We start from the raw sequence: 14,235 nt of genomic DNA, 5'->3' as shown, positions 1-14,235 counted from the left end.
CATATGGTGGTTCTCACACTGCAGTCTCCATCTCTCACTGAAACTGCTGGCTCTCCTGTTACACTGCAGATATGGGCTCTCCCTCTCTTCATAGCAACACCCACACGCGGCTCTTCTCTCCATAATGGCAGGGGCTGTGGAGTACAATGCTTGTTCTACAGCCCTAGCATGGGGTCTCATTCCTGGTCACTTAGCCTGTGTCTTCCATCTCTCAATCCTCAGCTCACACTGAACTCTAGCCTGTCCTATGTTCCTTGTCCTAAACCCCCCCTACACTTCCTGTCCTAACCCCCTACATGTGGCAGGGTCTGCCAGAATTGGTTTTGGGGCCATAAACTCTCCCACTCACTGATAAGAATCAAATGGCTTTTGGAACTTTCCAATATCTGTTAACATTTCAGTATGCCACAGATGTATTATATAATAGCACAAAGCTCCACGCACACTTCTCCTGGGCAGATATCCTATTAATGACATTATACCTGACACGGAGTAAACTATACACAGTCATCGCTGCCCGTCTCACCGGTCCTCTATGCAATGGCCTCACTGCGCACAATCTTGTTTTATTTACGCCATTTTAAATAGCTTTAAAGAACCCTGAAATTTTACACATAAAAAAAAAAATCATTTTACAGTCACAATTTGTACCGCGCCCAGATCCAGGTCCAGCACTGTACATATTATTCACTAGATATAAAACAATGCTTTGCATAACAGGTATAGGTGTGAGGCCAGTCACCCCGCACTCTGCACCTTGTGCTCCCGCTGTAACACCTGCGGCTGACCTCTGTCAGTGGTGGGGGCTCCCCCTTGTGGTCAGCTGGGCATACAGACCCCTATGTGCAGCGTACACTATCTTCCTCATTCTGCAATCAGCAATGAAAGCATTCTGTGTGTGATTGGTTAGTTATGGCCATAACCAGTTGCTGGCTCGCTGCCTGGGCAGCTGCAAATCCAGCAATGATGTTGTAGCACTTAACTAAAGGCCAATCAGCCCTTGGTAACCGACTGCCCACCATTGCTCTACGCATGGTAAATACTGCACATTGAGCACTCTTCCGTTACATGTATCTGAGGAAATAACGCTGTTGTACAGGGTGAATGAGCTGCATTATGTTACACAGGGTTCAGTATGATTTCCCGATGGACGGGATGCCGACGATCATAATACCGACAGCACCCTGTAAAGTACCCTAACCCTCCCCTGCCCCCTACCCCAACCCTCCCTTTCTCCCTACCCTAACCCTCCCCTGCCCCCTACCCTCCCTTTCTCCCTACCCTAACCCTCCCCTGCCCCCTACCCTAGCCCTCCCTTTCTCCCTACCCTAACCCTCCCCTGCCCCCTACCCCAACCCTCCCTTGTGGGTGGCTAAACCTAACCCTCCTGGGTGGTGCCTAAACCTAACCTTCCCTTCTCCGCTGCCTAAACACCTCCCCTTCTAAGTGCCTAACCCTAACCTTCCCGTCCCTGCACCCTAACCCTCTTCTCATGCCTAAAGTCAACCCCCCAGCAACAAGAAGTCAGCGCGTCCCACTGGAAGGACATTTGGGATTCCGGATGTCGTTATTTCGACACCGGTATCCTGGCGGGCTTATGGCGTCCTTCGGGTTTCCGGCGACGGTATATTGACTGTCAGGATGCCGACCTTCAGGAACTTCACTGCATCCCGTTACACGTCACAGTCACACTTGGCTCAGTCCGGGACATGAAGATGGGGGATTAGACATCCTGGGGTAAATTTACTAAGATGGGAGTTCTATATAAGATGGGATGTTGCCCATAGCAACCAATCAGATTCCAGGTATTATCTTCTAGAAGGTGCTAGATAAATAAGAAATAGAATCTGATTGGTTGCTATAGGCAACATCCCATCTTGAATAGAACTCCCATCTTAGTAAATTTACCCCCCCTCTGAGTAATGGAGGGGTGACCTCCTTCTGGTATAATTCCACATGGAGTCCGATGCTGCCAGTTTATCCCAGATATATGTCCGGCATACAGGTCACAGGACCATGGGAAAAGGCGGCCAGGTATCCTGCTAAATGCGATACTCAGCGTTTCTATCTCTCACTTGTAGAGGGCCATCCTCTTGCTCTGATACATGTACATGTAGACGTCACAGAAGAGCCGCTTAGCCACGCCTTTCATCTCACGCGGGTTCTGGCTGACGAGTTCTTCCAGCAGAGAAGACAGGTAAGTGGCCACCTCTGGGCAACAGCTGACCCGGGGTATGTTGTACCCGTTCTCACTACCTGCAAGAATGAAATGCCGGACACCGTAAGAGGACTTAGAGGCTAAGGGGGGAGATTTATCAAAGCCTGGTGAGAAAACCAACCACTCAGCTCATAACGGTCATGTGACAGGCTGTGAGGGAGAAATGACAGGAGCTGATTGGTTGGTTCTTTATCTCTCTCCAAGCTTCGCTACATCTCCCCCTTAGTCACACGTGCTGAGCTGACCGAACCTTCCACCGCTCATCCTCACCAAATCGGTCGGCCATGCTGTCAAAGAATATCCAGCTGTCTGTCCCTGCGCCGTACTTCACAAAGGAAACATAGTGACTGGTCTCTATGCACAGCACGGCAAACAGCTCCAGGGTCTCCCGCGGGATCTTGCTCAGGCCCGGATCTTTCGGGAAGCTCTCAGGGACCTTTAGAGGGACAGGCTTGTGGTCCTTCCTCTTGTGATGAGTGTGAACCTGTGAGGGCAGATATGTGAGAGTATCAGACACGGCACGTGATACATAATAGATAATGCATCACATTCTCCGCACAGGGGCCTGAGTCATGTCCCGTCGCAATGACATAAAGTGCGCAATGTACCGATGACAAAGCATGAGCAGCACGGGCCCTGCGCCCTCCCACACAGCAAGGATGCAGACATCAGTTATAGCTATAAGTCTAGTGACTCCTCTCACTACACCTTGTATTCCTGCCATCACCTCATAGCCCTGTTACAGGCTGGGCCACAACAACATGGCCGCCTGCACTTCGTATACTGTAGGTGACGTGGGTACTCTAATGCAAATCACGTCATGGGCGCAGAGGTGTAGCTAGGTGCCATGGTGCCCGGAGCAAGGGTATGTTTTGGCGCCCTCTCCCCTGTACTGATTTGGGGGCATGGGTTTAGGCACATAGAATGGGAGGTTAGGGTTAGGTATCAAGCCGGGAGGATTAGGTTTAGGCAGCGGGGAGGGATAGGGTTAGGCAGCGGGGAGGGATAGGGTTAGGCACCCACAAGGGAGGGTTATGGTATGTGTGTGTGTGGAGGGGACAATCAACAATCATCCCTACCCCACAAGCTCGCTGCCCAGGTGTCATCCCTGACTCTGATCTGTCCTTTCCTCCCCACATTCACTCTGTCTCAGTCATGTTACATGCATCTAAAAAACATATCCAAAATACGACCATATCTTATACAAGACACAGCTAACACTCTGATCCACGCTCTCATTATCTCCCGCATAGATTATTGTAATAGTCTCCTGACTGGTCTTCCCAAACATAGGCTCTCACCACTACAATCCATTCTGAATGCAGCTGAGAGGCTAATCTTCCTCGCTAGACGTTCATCATCTGCAGATCCACTCTGTCAGTCCCTCCATTGGTTACCGGTATTCTACCGTATTCAATATAAAATACTTTTACTCACACACAAGGCCATTTACTAAACTACACCAACCTACATCTCTTCACTCATCTCATAATATCTCCCTACCCGACCTCTCCGCTCTGCACAAGATCTGCGTCTCTCAGCCACACGTATTACTTGTTCCCACTCAAAATGAAAGGACTTTTTCGGGGGGCTGCACCCCCCCCTCCCTTGGAATGCCTCCCACGTAATAAGACTCACCTCTAGTCTCCAAACCTATTAGCATAGGTGGGGGGAGGGGGGTGTCGCAGGGAAGGGCACCTACTTTATTTGAACAGGAAGTGGGTCCTTCCTCCCCCCCGACCAGCGCCAGTGATGTTTAGGAAGATGACGCTGGCCACTAGAGAGCAAAGATTCTGGCACACGGCCATAGTCTTTGCTTTCTATGTACAACGTCATCTTCCCAAAGAGATCACCGGTGAGATGGTGCCGTCACCGCTGGCCACAGCACAGGTACGCTGGGGGTAGGTGGTAGCGGACCCCCGGGCAATTTGTACCCGCTCCCTTCCCTTATCGTCGCCACTGCACCCACATAACCTTCAATGTCTCCTATCTAATGACATCTGTATAGTCCACACATAACCTTCAATGTCTCCTATCTAATTACATCTGTATAGTCCACACATAACCTTCAATGTCTCCTATCTAATGACATCTGTATAGTCCACACATAACCTTCAATGTCTCCTATCTAATGACATCTGTATAGTCCACACATAACCTTCAATGTCTCCTATCTAATTACATCTGTATAGTCCACACATAACCTTCAATGTCTCCTATCTAATGACATCTGTATAGTCCACACATAACCTTCAATGTCTCCTATCTAATTACATCTGTATAGTCCACACATAACCTTCAATGTCTCCTATCTAATGACATCTGTATAGTCCACACATAACCTTCAATGTCTCCTATCTAATTACATCTGTATAGTCCACACATAACCTTCAATGTCTCCTATCTAATGACATCTGTATAGTCCACACATAACCTTCAATGTCTCCTATCTAATGACATCTGTATAGTCCACACATAACCTTCAATGTCTCCTATCTAATGACATCTGTATAGTCCACACATAACCTTCAATGTCTCCTATCTAATGACATCTGTATAGTCCACACATAACCTTCAATGTCTCCTATCTAATGACATCTGTATAGTCCACACATAACCTTCAATGTCTCCTATCTAATGACATCTGTATAGTTCACACATAACCTTCAATGTCTCCTATCTAATGACATCTGTATAGTCCACACATAACCTTCAATGTCTCCTATCTAATTACATCTGTATAGTCCACACATAACCTTCAATGTCTCCTATCTAATTACATCTGTATAGTCCACACATAACTTTCAATGTCTCCTATCTAATTACATCTGTATAGTCCACACATAACCTTCAATGTCTCCTATCTAATGACATCTGTATAGTCCACACATAACCTTCAATGTCTCCTATCTAATTACATCTGTATAGTCCACACATAACTTTCAATGTCTCCTATCTAATGACATCTGTATAGTCCACACATAACCTTCAATGTCTCCTATCTAATTACATCTGTATAGTCCACACATAACCTTCAATGTCTCCTATCTAATGACATCTGTATAGTCCACACATAACCTCACATATTCAGTTTTTCTTTACTCTCACACCCTCCTGACCCCAGGCCTAAATTCCTGGGTGATCATATCATACAGCCCATTAAGAACCTAGCAATCTGGTGGACCATTATGCAATAGTTAGCATCTATCCTTGTGTATTATTAATGCCCATTTCCCTACAGAGTGTAAGCTTGCGAGCAGGGCCCTCCTACCTCTATGTCTGTATTTACCCCTTTTGTTCTATTCCTGTTGTTTCAATTGTAAAGCGCAACGGAATATGCTGCGCTGGGTGTGTACCCTATTGCCGTCGGTCGGGATCCCGGCGCTCGCCATGCTGCAGGCTCGGTGGTCACATAACTACGTCCCTGCTGCGATATATAAGAAACTGTAAATAAATAAACACCCTATGTCGGATTGTCATTTCGTTCTCAACCCCTGTGAAGACCTGGATTACTTACTTTCTCCGGGGTTCTGAATCATGACTTGCCTGGTGTGCAGCTTCACCTGGGAGGTTCTCCTCTCCGGCCGCTGGGACTTCTTCTGGTAAAAGAGGGTGAGGTCCGTCCCAGTTTCCAAGCTCCTCATTACCCGATTAATGTCACCCGTCTCCATCTGGGTGTCCTCCACAGATCCATTCATGTTAGTCAGCCTGCACCCCAACATCCTCAGTGCATTCCAGACAGGGTCAGGGAATACCGGGAGGGGGCTCCTTACAGCTTGCGACCCGAAACCTTCCAGACCCTGGGCACTACAGCGATATGCTGATCAGAGGGTGAGCTACCACCCTGCATCACAAGAGGTGTAATGTACAACGGAACCTGGGGTATCCAGCGTTGAACTCCAGCAAGTTTCACCTGCGTAGAACAAAAATATCCTGTTCTGCGTTCAAGCAGAAGATGAAATTCCAAGCGCAGAATAAGTTCCAGAGGACTGAAGGTGCTGACCCATTGCTTGAGGAATACAATGAGGCAGATCACTCCTGGTACCACCCTCCATGCTCCAGGGATGGGCCCCTCCTTCCTCCTGTTACACAACTGACTACATCCCAGGCTGGTCCACTCAGGATGTGCCGGGGTCAGCGAGGGGCGCAGGAAGCTCTGACCAGATACTCAGTGATGGGGTAACGGAGACGCTGAGTGTGAGTCAGCAGCTGCAGTAACGGGGTTACACGGATAATCTCCAGCACACAGGATCTTCCTGGGGGACCAGTCATGTTCTATGTCAAGCTGTGAATGATCTGATCTCCAGCCGGCCGGCTCCCCATGATGCTGCATTTAGTAGCATGATAATGTCCAGGGTTATGCAGGAAAGGGTTCAAATCACTGCTCCTAATGAGCCTAATCCAATTTCACAAGCATAGCCTGGAGCCTGCATCTCTGCAAGCTGGCTGCCTCACAATAACAGGATGGGAGTTGCAGCATACTTGCCTACTTTTGAAAAGTAGTTTCAGGGAGATTATAGGAGCGTCGTTGAGGGTGCGTGTCATGTTCCGCCCAAAGGGGCATGTCTATCTCCACCCATGGGCGTATCTATTTCCACTCAGGAGTCTTTCCTGCAGTGGCAGGTGAAAACTATAGTGTGAAGAGCTGCATACCACAGAGGGTGATATAGCATACCTCCCAACATGACCCTCTCCAGGAGGGACAGAATGCTCTGCTCCTGGACTTCCCTCTTAATTTATGATTGCCCTCACCTGTGCTGAAACACCTTTCTTTATTCATTTACCTGTTCAAAACAGGTGCTGGCAATCACAAATTAAGAAAAAAGTCCAGAAGCAGAGCATTGTGTCCCTCCTGGAGAGGGTCATGTTGGGAGGTATGGATATAGTATGCACACACTAATATTGTATATACTCTCTGTACTCGACTCACTATGGGGGTCATTCCGAGTTGATCGCTAGCAGAAAATGTTAGCTGCGCAGCGGTGATGCAAAAAAACGGCACTTCTGCACATGCGTACGCCTGCGTTTTTTCGAACACTCCCTGAAAACGGCCAGTTGACACCCAGAAACGCCCACTTCATGTCAATCACTCTGCGGCCAGCAGTAAGGGGCCCTACTCACTGGCCGACCCGCCGCCGAGCTGCCCGACGGCGGATACGGCCGACGAGCGACCAGGCGGGGGGGGGGCAGTGACGGGGGGAGTGAAGTTTCTTCACTCCCCCCGTCACGCGGCTGCATTGAAGTGCAGGCAAATATAGACGAGATCGTCCATATTGGCCTGCATGCACAGCCGACGGGAGATCAGCGATGAACGAGCGCGGGGCCGCACATTGTTCATCGCTGGAGTCTCCACACTGAAAGATATGAACGAGTTCTCGTTCATTTATGAACGAGATCGTTCATATCTTTCAGAAAATCGGCCAGTGTGTAGGGCCTATAAGACTGAAAAGCTTCGCTAGACCTTGTGGCCGCAGAGTGATTGACATGAAGTGGGCGTTTCTGGGTGTCAACTGGACGTTTTCAGGGAGTGTTCGAAAAAACGCAGGCGTGCCAGGAAAAACGCCGGCGTGGCTGGATGAACGCAGGGCATGTTCATGACGCCAAAACAGGAACTGAACAGTCTGAAGTGATCGCAAGCGCTGAGTAGATCTGAAGCTATTCTGAAACTGCACAAAATTATTTTGTAGCCGCTCTGCGATCCTTTCGTTCGCACTTCTGCTAAGCTAAAATGCACTCCCAGTGGGAGGCGGCATAGCGTTTGCACGGCTGCTAAAAACTGATAGCGAGCGATCGACTCCGAATGACCACCTATATACATATTATATCACCCTGCGTACCCTACTCACTATATACCTATTATATCACCCTATGTACCCTGCTGACTGTGCATATTATTTCACACTTGTACCCTACCCAGTTTGTTCCCTTTCCCCTGCAATGCCCTAGCCAAGTTTAGCCATTTCCTTACATTTTACAGAACATTTACCATGGTGGGGTAAAGAGACCACCGATACTGCCACCTCTGCCCGTGCACACTTCCGCTCAGCCTCTGTGTGCACTGCTGTATGGCCAACACTATCCACAACTCCACGGTGGCCAGAATTTAACACAACCTCATGCGATAGGACATTGCACATGCAGGCTTGGCCCCCGGGACTTTCAGACTGGCATGTGCGCAATCCACACAAGATTTGTGGAGCAGGGGGAGGCTCAATAAAAAAATGTGAGCCTCCCGCTAAATGCAGGAGGGCAGGCCAGTATTATGGATAGATGAAAACTAAACCATTATACCACAGAAGTACTCCCAGAGCTGCTCACTTACCAGCCCAGCCTGCACTGCCGCGACCAGGCACTTCCCCAGCTGTGGAATGGGTGACCCATGATGAATAACACACAGGACACCAGGGGACTGTGGTGTAATATAGCCCAGGAAACACATGACACTTCACCTGCGCCCACTGCACAGAGAGCATGGAATACATAGGTCACCATATTCAACATATCTGTAGCACCATGTGACCAGGGGAAGCCACTCCCCCCTTAGCACCCTCACATGAGTCCCAGGGGCTGTCTGAGACCACTGTCACCACTTACTGGGAAGGCCTCCCCTCTTTATCCTCTCTAGCAGCCGGGAACCGCTCTGCCATTCTGCCCTCCGCTGCTCCCCTCCCGCTGGTCTCCTCCTTCTGCCTGTCTCTCTCTCACTTCGGCTCCCACACACAGCTACAGCAAGCCATGCCCCCCCCCCCCCTAACATACCCGGCAGCGCTTTCACTCATACGCTAGAGCCCCGCTCCCATCCTCTCCTTTGCGCACCGCTACTTCAATCAATCAAAGCGCAAAGTCCCGCCTCCCACCGTGACTACAGCAGGCTGCATGCTGTCACTTACTTGTGCAGGCTCCGCCCCTGGCACTTTTGGACTAGCGTATGTACTTTACCACGGAGTACATATGAAAACCGGAAGGATCCGGAACATTTGGCAGCGGGAGGCTCAATTAAAAAACGGGAGCCTCCCGCTGAATGCGGGAGGGTAGGCAAGTATGAGTTGCAGGCTGCAGGGCTGCACTATAAATGTACATTTTCCTCCCACACCCTGCATGACAAAAGAGGGATCTGCAGGGACGTGATGAGCAGGAGAGCTGTGGGCACAACTGGACGAGTCCCACAAGAGTGTGTAGGTTAGCCCCGTCCCCTGTGTGACAGTACCTGGGTCTGGAGGACAGGCCAGTGGTCCCCAGATATGCATTTATCCCCCCACCCCCCCAGTCCTTATCTGGCAGAAGCAGCACTCAGTTCCTGTCTGATCCCAGGCTTCTTCAATGGACGCCCAGAGGAAACAGCAATCACACATGGCCGGAAAGAGAACAGAAGATTGTAAGCTTGCGAGCAGGGCCCTCCTACCTCTATGTCTGTCTGCTTTTACCCAGTTTTGTCCTATTAATGTTGTTCTAATTGTAAAGCGCAACGGAATATGCTGCGCTATGTAAGAAACTGTAAATAAACAAATAAATAATAAATAATAAGAATTTACTTACCGATAATTCTTTTTCTCGTAGTCAGTAGTGGATGCTGGGGACTCCGTAAGGACCATGGGGAATAGCGGCTCCGCAGGAGACTGGGCACAAAAGTAAAGCTTTAGAACTACCTGGTGTGCACTGGCTCCTCCCCCTATGACCCTCCTCCAAGCCTCAGTTAGGATACTGTGCCCGGACGAGCGTACACAATAAGGAAGGATTTTGAATCCCGGGTAAGACTCATACCAGCCACACCAATCACACCATATAACTTGTGATCTAAACCCAGTTAACAGCATGATAACAGAGGAGCCTCTAGAAAAGATGGCTCACTACAGCAATAACCCGATTTTTTGGTAACAATAACTATGTACCAGTCTTGCAGACAATCCGCACTTGGGATGGGCGCCCAGCATCCACTACGGACTACGAGAAATAGAATTATCGGTAAGTAAATTCTTATTTTCTCTGACGTCCTAGTGGATGCTGGGGACTCCGTAAGGACCATGGGGATTATACCAAAGCTCCCAAACGGGCGGGAGAGTGCGGATGACTCTGCAGCACCAAATGAGAGAACTCCAGGTCCTCCTCAGCCAGGGTATCAAATTTGTAGAATTTTACAAACGTATTTGCTCCTGACCAAGTAGCTGCTCGGCAAAGTTGTAAAGCCGAGACCCCTCGGGCAGCCACCCAAGATGAGCCCACCTTCCTTGTGGAATGGGCTTTTACAGATTTTGGCTGTGGCAGGCCTGCCACAGAATGTGCAAGCTGAATTGTACTACAAATCCAACGAGCAATAGTCTGCTTAGAAGCAGGAGCACCCAGCTTGTTGGGTGCATACAGAATAAACAACGAGTCAGATTTTCTGACTCCAGCCGTCCTGGAAACCTATATTTCCAGGGCTCTGACAACGTCTAGCAACTTGGAGTCCTCCAAGTCCCTAGTAGCCGCAGGCACCACAATAGGTTGATTCAGGTGAAACGCTGAAAACCACCTTAGGGAGAAACTGAGGACAAGTCCTCAATTCCGCCCTGTCCGAATGGAAAATCAGATGAGGGCTTTTACAGGATAAAGCCGCCAATTCTGACACGCACCTGGCCCAGGCCAGGGCCAACAGCATGATCACTTTCCATGTGAGATATTTTAACTCCACATATTTAAGTGGTTCAAACCAATGTGACTTTTGGAACCCAAAAACTACATTTAGATCCCAAGGTGCCACTGGAGGCACAAAAGGAGGCTGTATATACAGTACCCCTTTCACAAACGTCTGAACTTCAGGGACTGAAGCTAGTTCTTTTTGGAAGAAAATTGACAGGGCCGAAATTTGAACCTTAATGGACCCCCATTTCAGGCCCATAGACACTCCTGTTTGCAGGAAATGTAGGAATCGACCTAGTTGAAAATTCCTCCGTCGGGGCCTTACTGGCCTCGCACCACGCAACATATTTTCGCCAAATGCGGTGATAATGTTTTGCGGTTATATCTTTCCTGGCTTTGATCAGGATAGGAATGACTTCATCCAGAATGCCTTTCTCCTTCAGGATCCGGCGTTCAACCGCCATGCCGTCAAACGCAGCCGCGGTAAGTCTTGGAACAGACAGGGTCCTTGCTGGAGCAGGTCCCTTCTTAGAGGTAGAAGCCACGGATCCTCCGTGAGCATCTCTTGAAGTTCCGGTTACCAAGTCCTTCTTGGCCAATCCGGAGCCACGAATATAGTGCTTACTCCTCTCCATCTTATAATTCTCAGTACCTTGGGTATGAGAGGCAGAGGAGGGAACACATACACTGACTGGTACACCCACTGTGTTACCAGAGCGTCTACAGCTATTGCCTGAGGGTCCCTTGACCTGGCGCAATACTTGTCGAGTTTTATAAACATGTGGAAGACTTCTGGGTGAAGTCCCCACTCTCCCGGGTGGAGGTCGTGTCTGCTGAGGAAGTCTGCTTCCCAGTTGTCCACTCCCGGAATGAATACTGCTGACAGTGCTATCACATGATTTTCCGCCCAGCGAAGAATCCTTGCAACTTCTGCCATTGCCCTCCTGCTTCTTGTGTCACCCTGTCTGTTTACGTGGGTGACTGCCGTGATGTTGTCCGAATGGATCAACTCCGGGTGACCTTGAAGCAGAGGTCTTGCTGAGCTTAGAGCATTGTAAATGGCCCTTAGCTTCAGGATATTTATGTCCGTGGTCACCAGGACCCAGTCCTGAATGTGCGGCCCTCTAGAAGATGAGCACTCTGCAACCACCACAGGAGAGACACCCTTTTGCTTGGTGACAGGGTTATCCGCTGATGCATCTGAAGATGCGACCCGGACCATTTTTCCAGCAGGTCCCACTGGAAAGTTCTTGCGTGGAATCTGCCGAATGAGATTGCTTCGTAGGAAGCCACCATTTTTCCCAGAACCATTTCATTGATGTACTGAGACTTGGCTCGGTTATAGGAGGTTCCCGACTAGCTCGGATAACTCCCTGACTTTCTCCTCCGGGAGAAACACCTTTTTCTGGACTGTGTCCAGGATCATCCCTAGGAACAGAAGACGAGTCGTCGGAATCAGCTGCGATTTTGGAATATTGAGAATCCAATCGTGCTGCCGCAACACTACCTGAGATAGTGCTACACCGACCTCCAACTGTTCCCTGGATCTTACCCTTATCAGGGAATCGTCCAAGTAAGGGATAACTAAAATTCCCTTCCTTCGAAGGAGTATCATCATTTTGGCCATTACCTTGGTAAAGACCAGGGGTGCCGTGGACCATCCATACGGCAGCGTCTGAAACTGATAGTGACAGTTCTGTACCATAAACCTGAGGTACCCTTGGTGAGAAGGGTAAATTGGGACATGAAGGTAAGCATCCTTGATGTCCCGAGACATCATGTAGTCCCCTTCTTCCAGGTTCGCAATCACTGCTCTGAGTGACTCAATATTGAATTTGAACCTCCGTATGTAAGTGTTCAAGATTTTAGATTTAGAATCGGTCTCACCGAGCCGTCCGGCTTCGGTACCACAACAGTGTGGAATAATACCCCGTTCCCTGTTGCAGGAGGGGTACCTTGATTATCACCTGCTGGGAATACAGCTTGTGAATGGCTTCCAAAACTGCCTCCCTGTCAGAAGGAGACATCGGTAAAGCCGACTTTAGGAAACGGCGAGGGGGAGACGTCTCGAATTCCAATTTGTACCCCTGAGATATCACCTGAAGGATTCAGGGGTCTACTTGCGAGTGAGCCCACTGCGCGCTGAAATTCATTGAGACGGGCCCCCACCGTGCCTGATTCTGCTTGTAAAGCCCCAGCGTCATACTGAGGGCGTGGCAGAGGCGGGAGAGGGCTTCTGTTCCTGGGAACTGGCTGATTTCTACCCCACGAAAAGACTGCGCCTGATAATACGGCGTCTTCTTATGTTGAGAGGCGACCTGGGGTACAAACGTGGATTTCCCAGCTGTTGCCGTGGCCACCAGGTCTGAAAGACCGACCCCAAATAACTCCTCCCCTTAATAAGGCAATACTTCCAAATGCCGTTTGGAATCCGCATCACCTGACCACTGTCGTGTCCATAACCCTCTACTGGCAGAAATGGACAACGCACTTAGACTTGATGCCAGTCGGCAAATATTCCGCTGTGCATCACGCATATATAGCAATGCATCTTTTAAATGCTCTATAGGCAATAATATACTGTCCCTATCTAGGGTATCAATATTTTCAGTCAGGGAATCCGACCACGCCAACCCAGCACTGCACATCCAGGCTGAGGCGATTGCTGGTCGCAGTATAACACCAGTATGTGTGTAAATACATTTTAGGATACCCTCCTGCTTTCTATCAGCAGGATCCTTAAGGGCGGCCATCTCAGGAGAGGGTAGAGCCCTTGTTCTTACAAGCGTGTGAGCGCTTTATCCACCCTAGGGGGTGTTTCCCAACGCACCCTAACCTCTGGCGGGAAAGGATATAATGCCCAAAACATTTTAGTTGTTATCGGGGGAAACCCACGCATCATCACACACCTCATTTAATTTCTCAGATTCAGGAAAACTACAGGTAGTTTTTCCTCACCGAACATAATACCCCTTTTTTGGTGGTACTCGTATTATCAGAAATGTGTAAAACATTTTTCATTGCCTCAATCATGTAACGTGTGGCCCTACTGGAAGTCACATTTGTCTCTTCACCGTCGACACTGGAGTCAGTATCCGTGTCGGCGTCTATATCTGCCATCTGAGGTAACGGGCGCTTTAGAGCCCCTGACGGCCTATGAGACGTCTGGACAGGCACAAGCTGAGTAGCCGGCTGTCTCATGTCAACCACTGTCTTTTATACAGAGCTGACACTGTCACGTAATTCCTTCCAACAGTTCATCCACTCAGGTGTCGACCCCCTAGGGGGTGACATCACTATTACAGGCAATCTGCTCCGTCTCCACATCATTTTTCTCCTCATACATGTCGACACAAACGTACCGACACACAGCACACACACAGGGAATGCTCTGATAGAGG

At 49.3% G+C, this 14,235-nt stretch overlaps 1 long non-coding RNA gene across 1 annotated transcript; it reads right to left on the bottom strand.

Moving 5' to 3' along the window:
* Positions 1–1,858: 1,858 nt before the first annotated feature.
* On the bottom strand, positions 1,859–6,729 carry LOC134928759 (uncharacterized). The gene is made up of 3 exons (XR_010177988.1): positions 5,736–6,729; positions 2,489–2,702; positions 1,859–2,256 (listed from the first exon to the last, which is right to left on the bottom strand). It is a non-coding gene; the product is annotated as an uncharacterized LOC134928759 (long non-coding RNA).
* Positions 6,730–14,235: the final 7,506 nt, after the last annotated feature.

Source organism: Pseudophryne corroboree, chromosome 5, assembly GCF_028390025.1.
Source record: "Pseudophryne corroboree isolate aPseCor3 chromosome 5, aPseCor3.hap2, whole genome shotgun sequence".
Classification (NCBI taxonomy): Eukaryota; Metazoa; Chordata; class Amphibia; order Anura; family Myobatrachidae; genus Pseudophryne; species Pseudophryne corroboree.
This window is presented reverse-complemented; position numbering and strand designations above follow the sequence as displayed.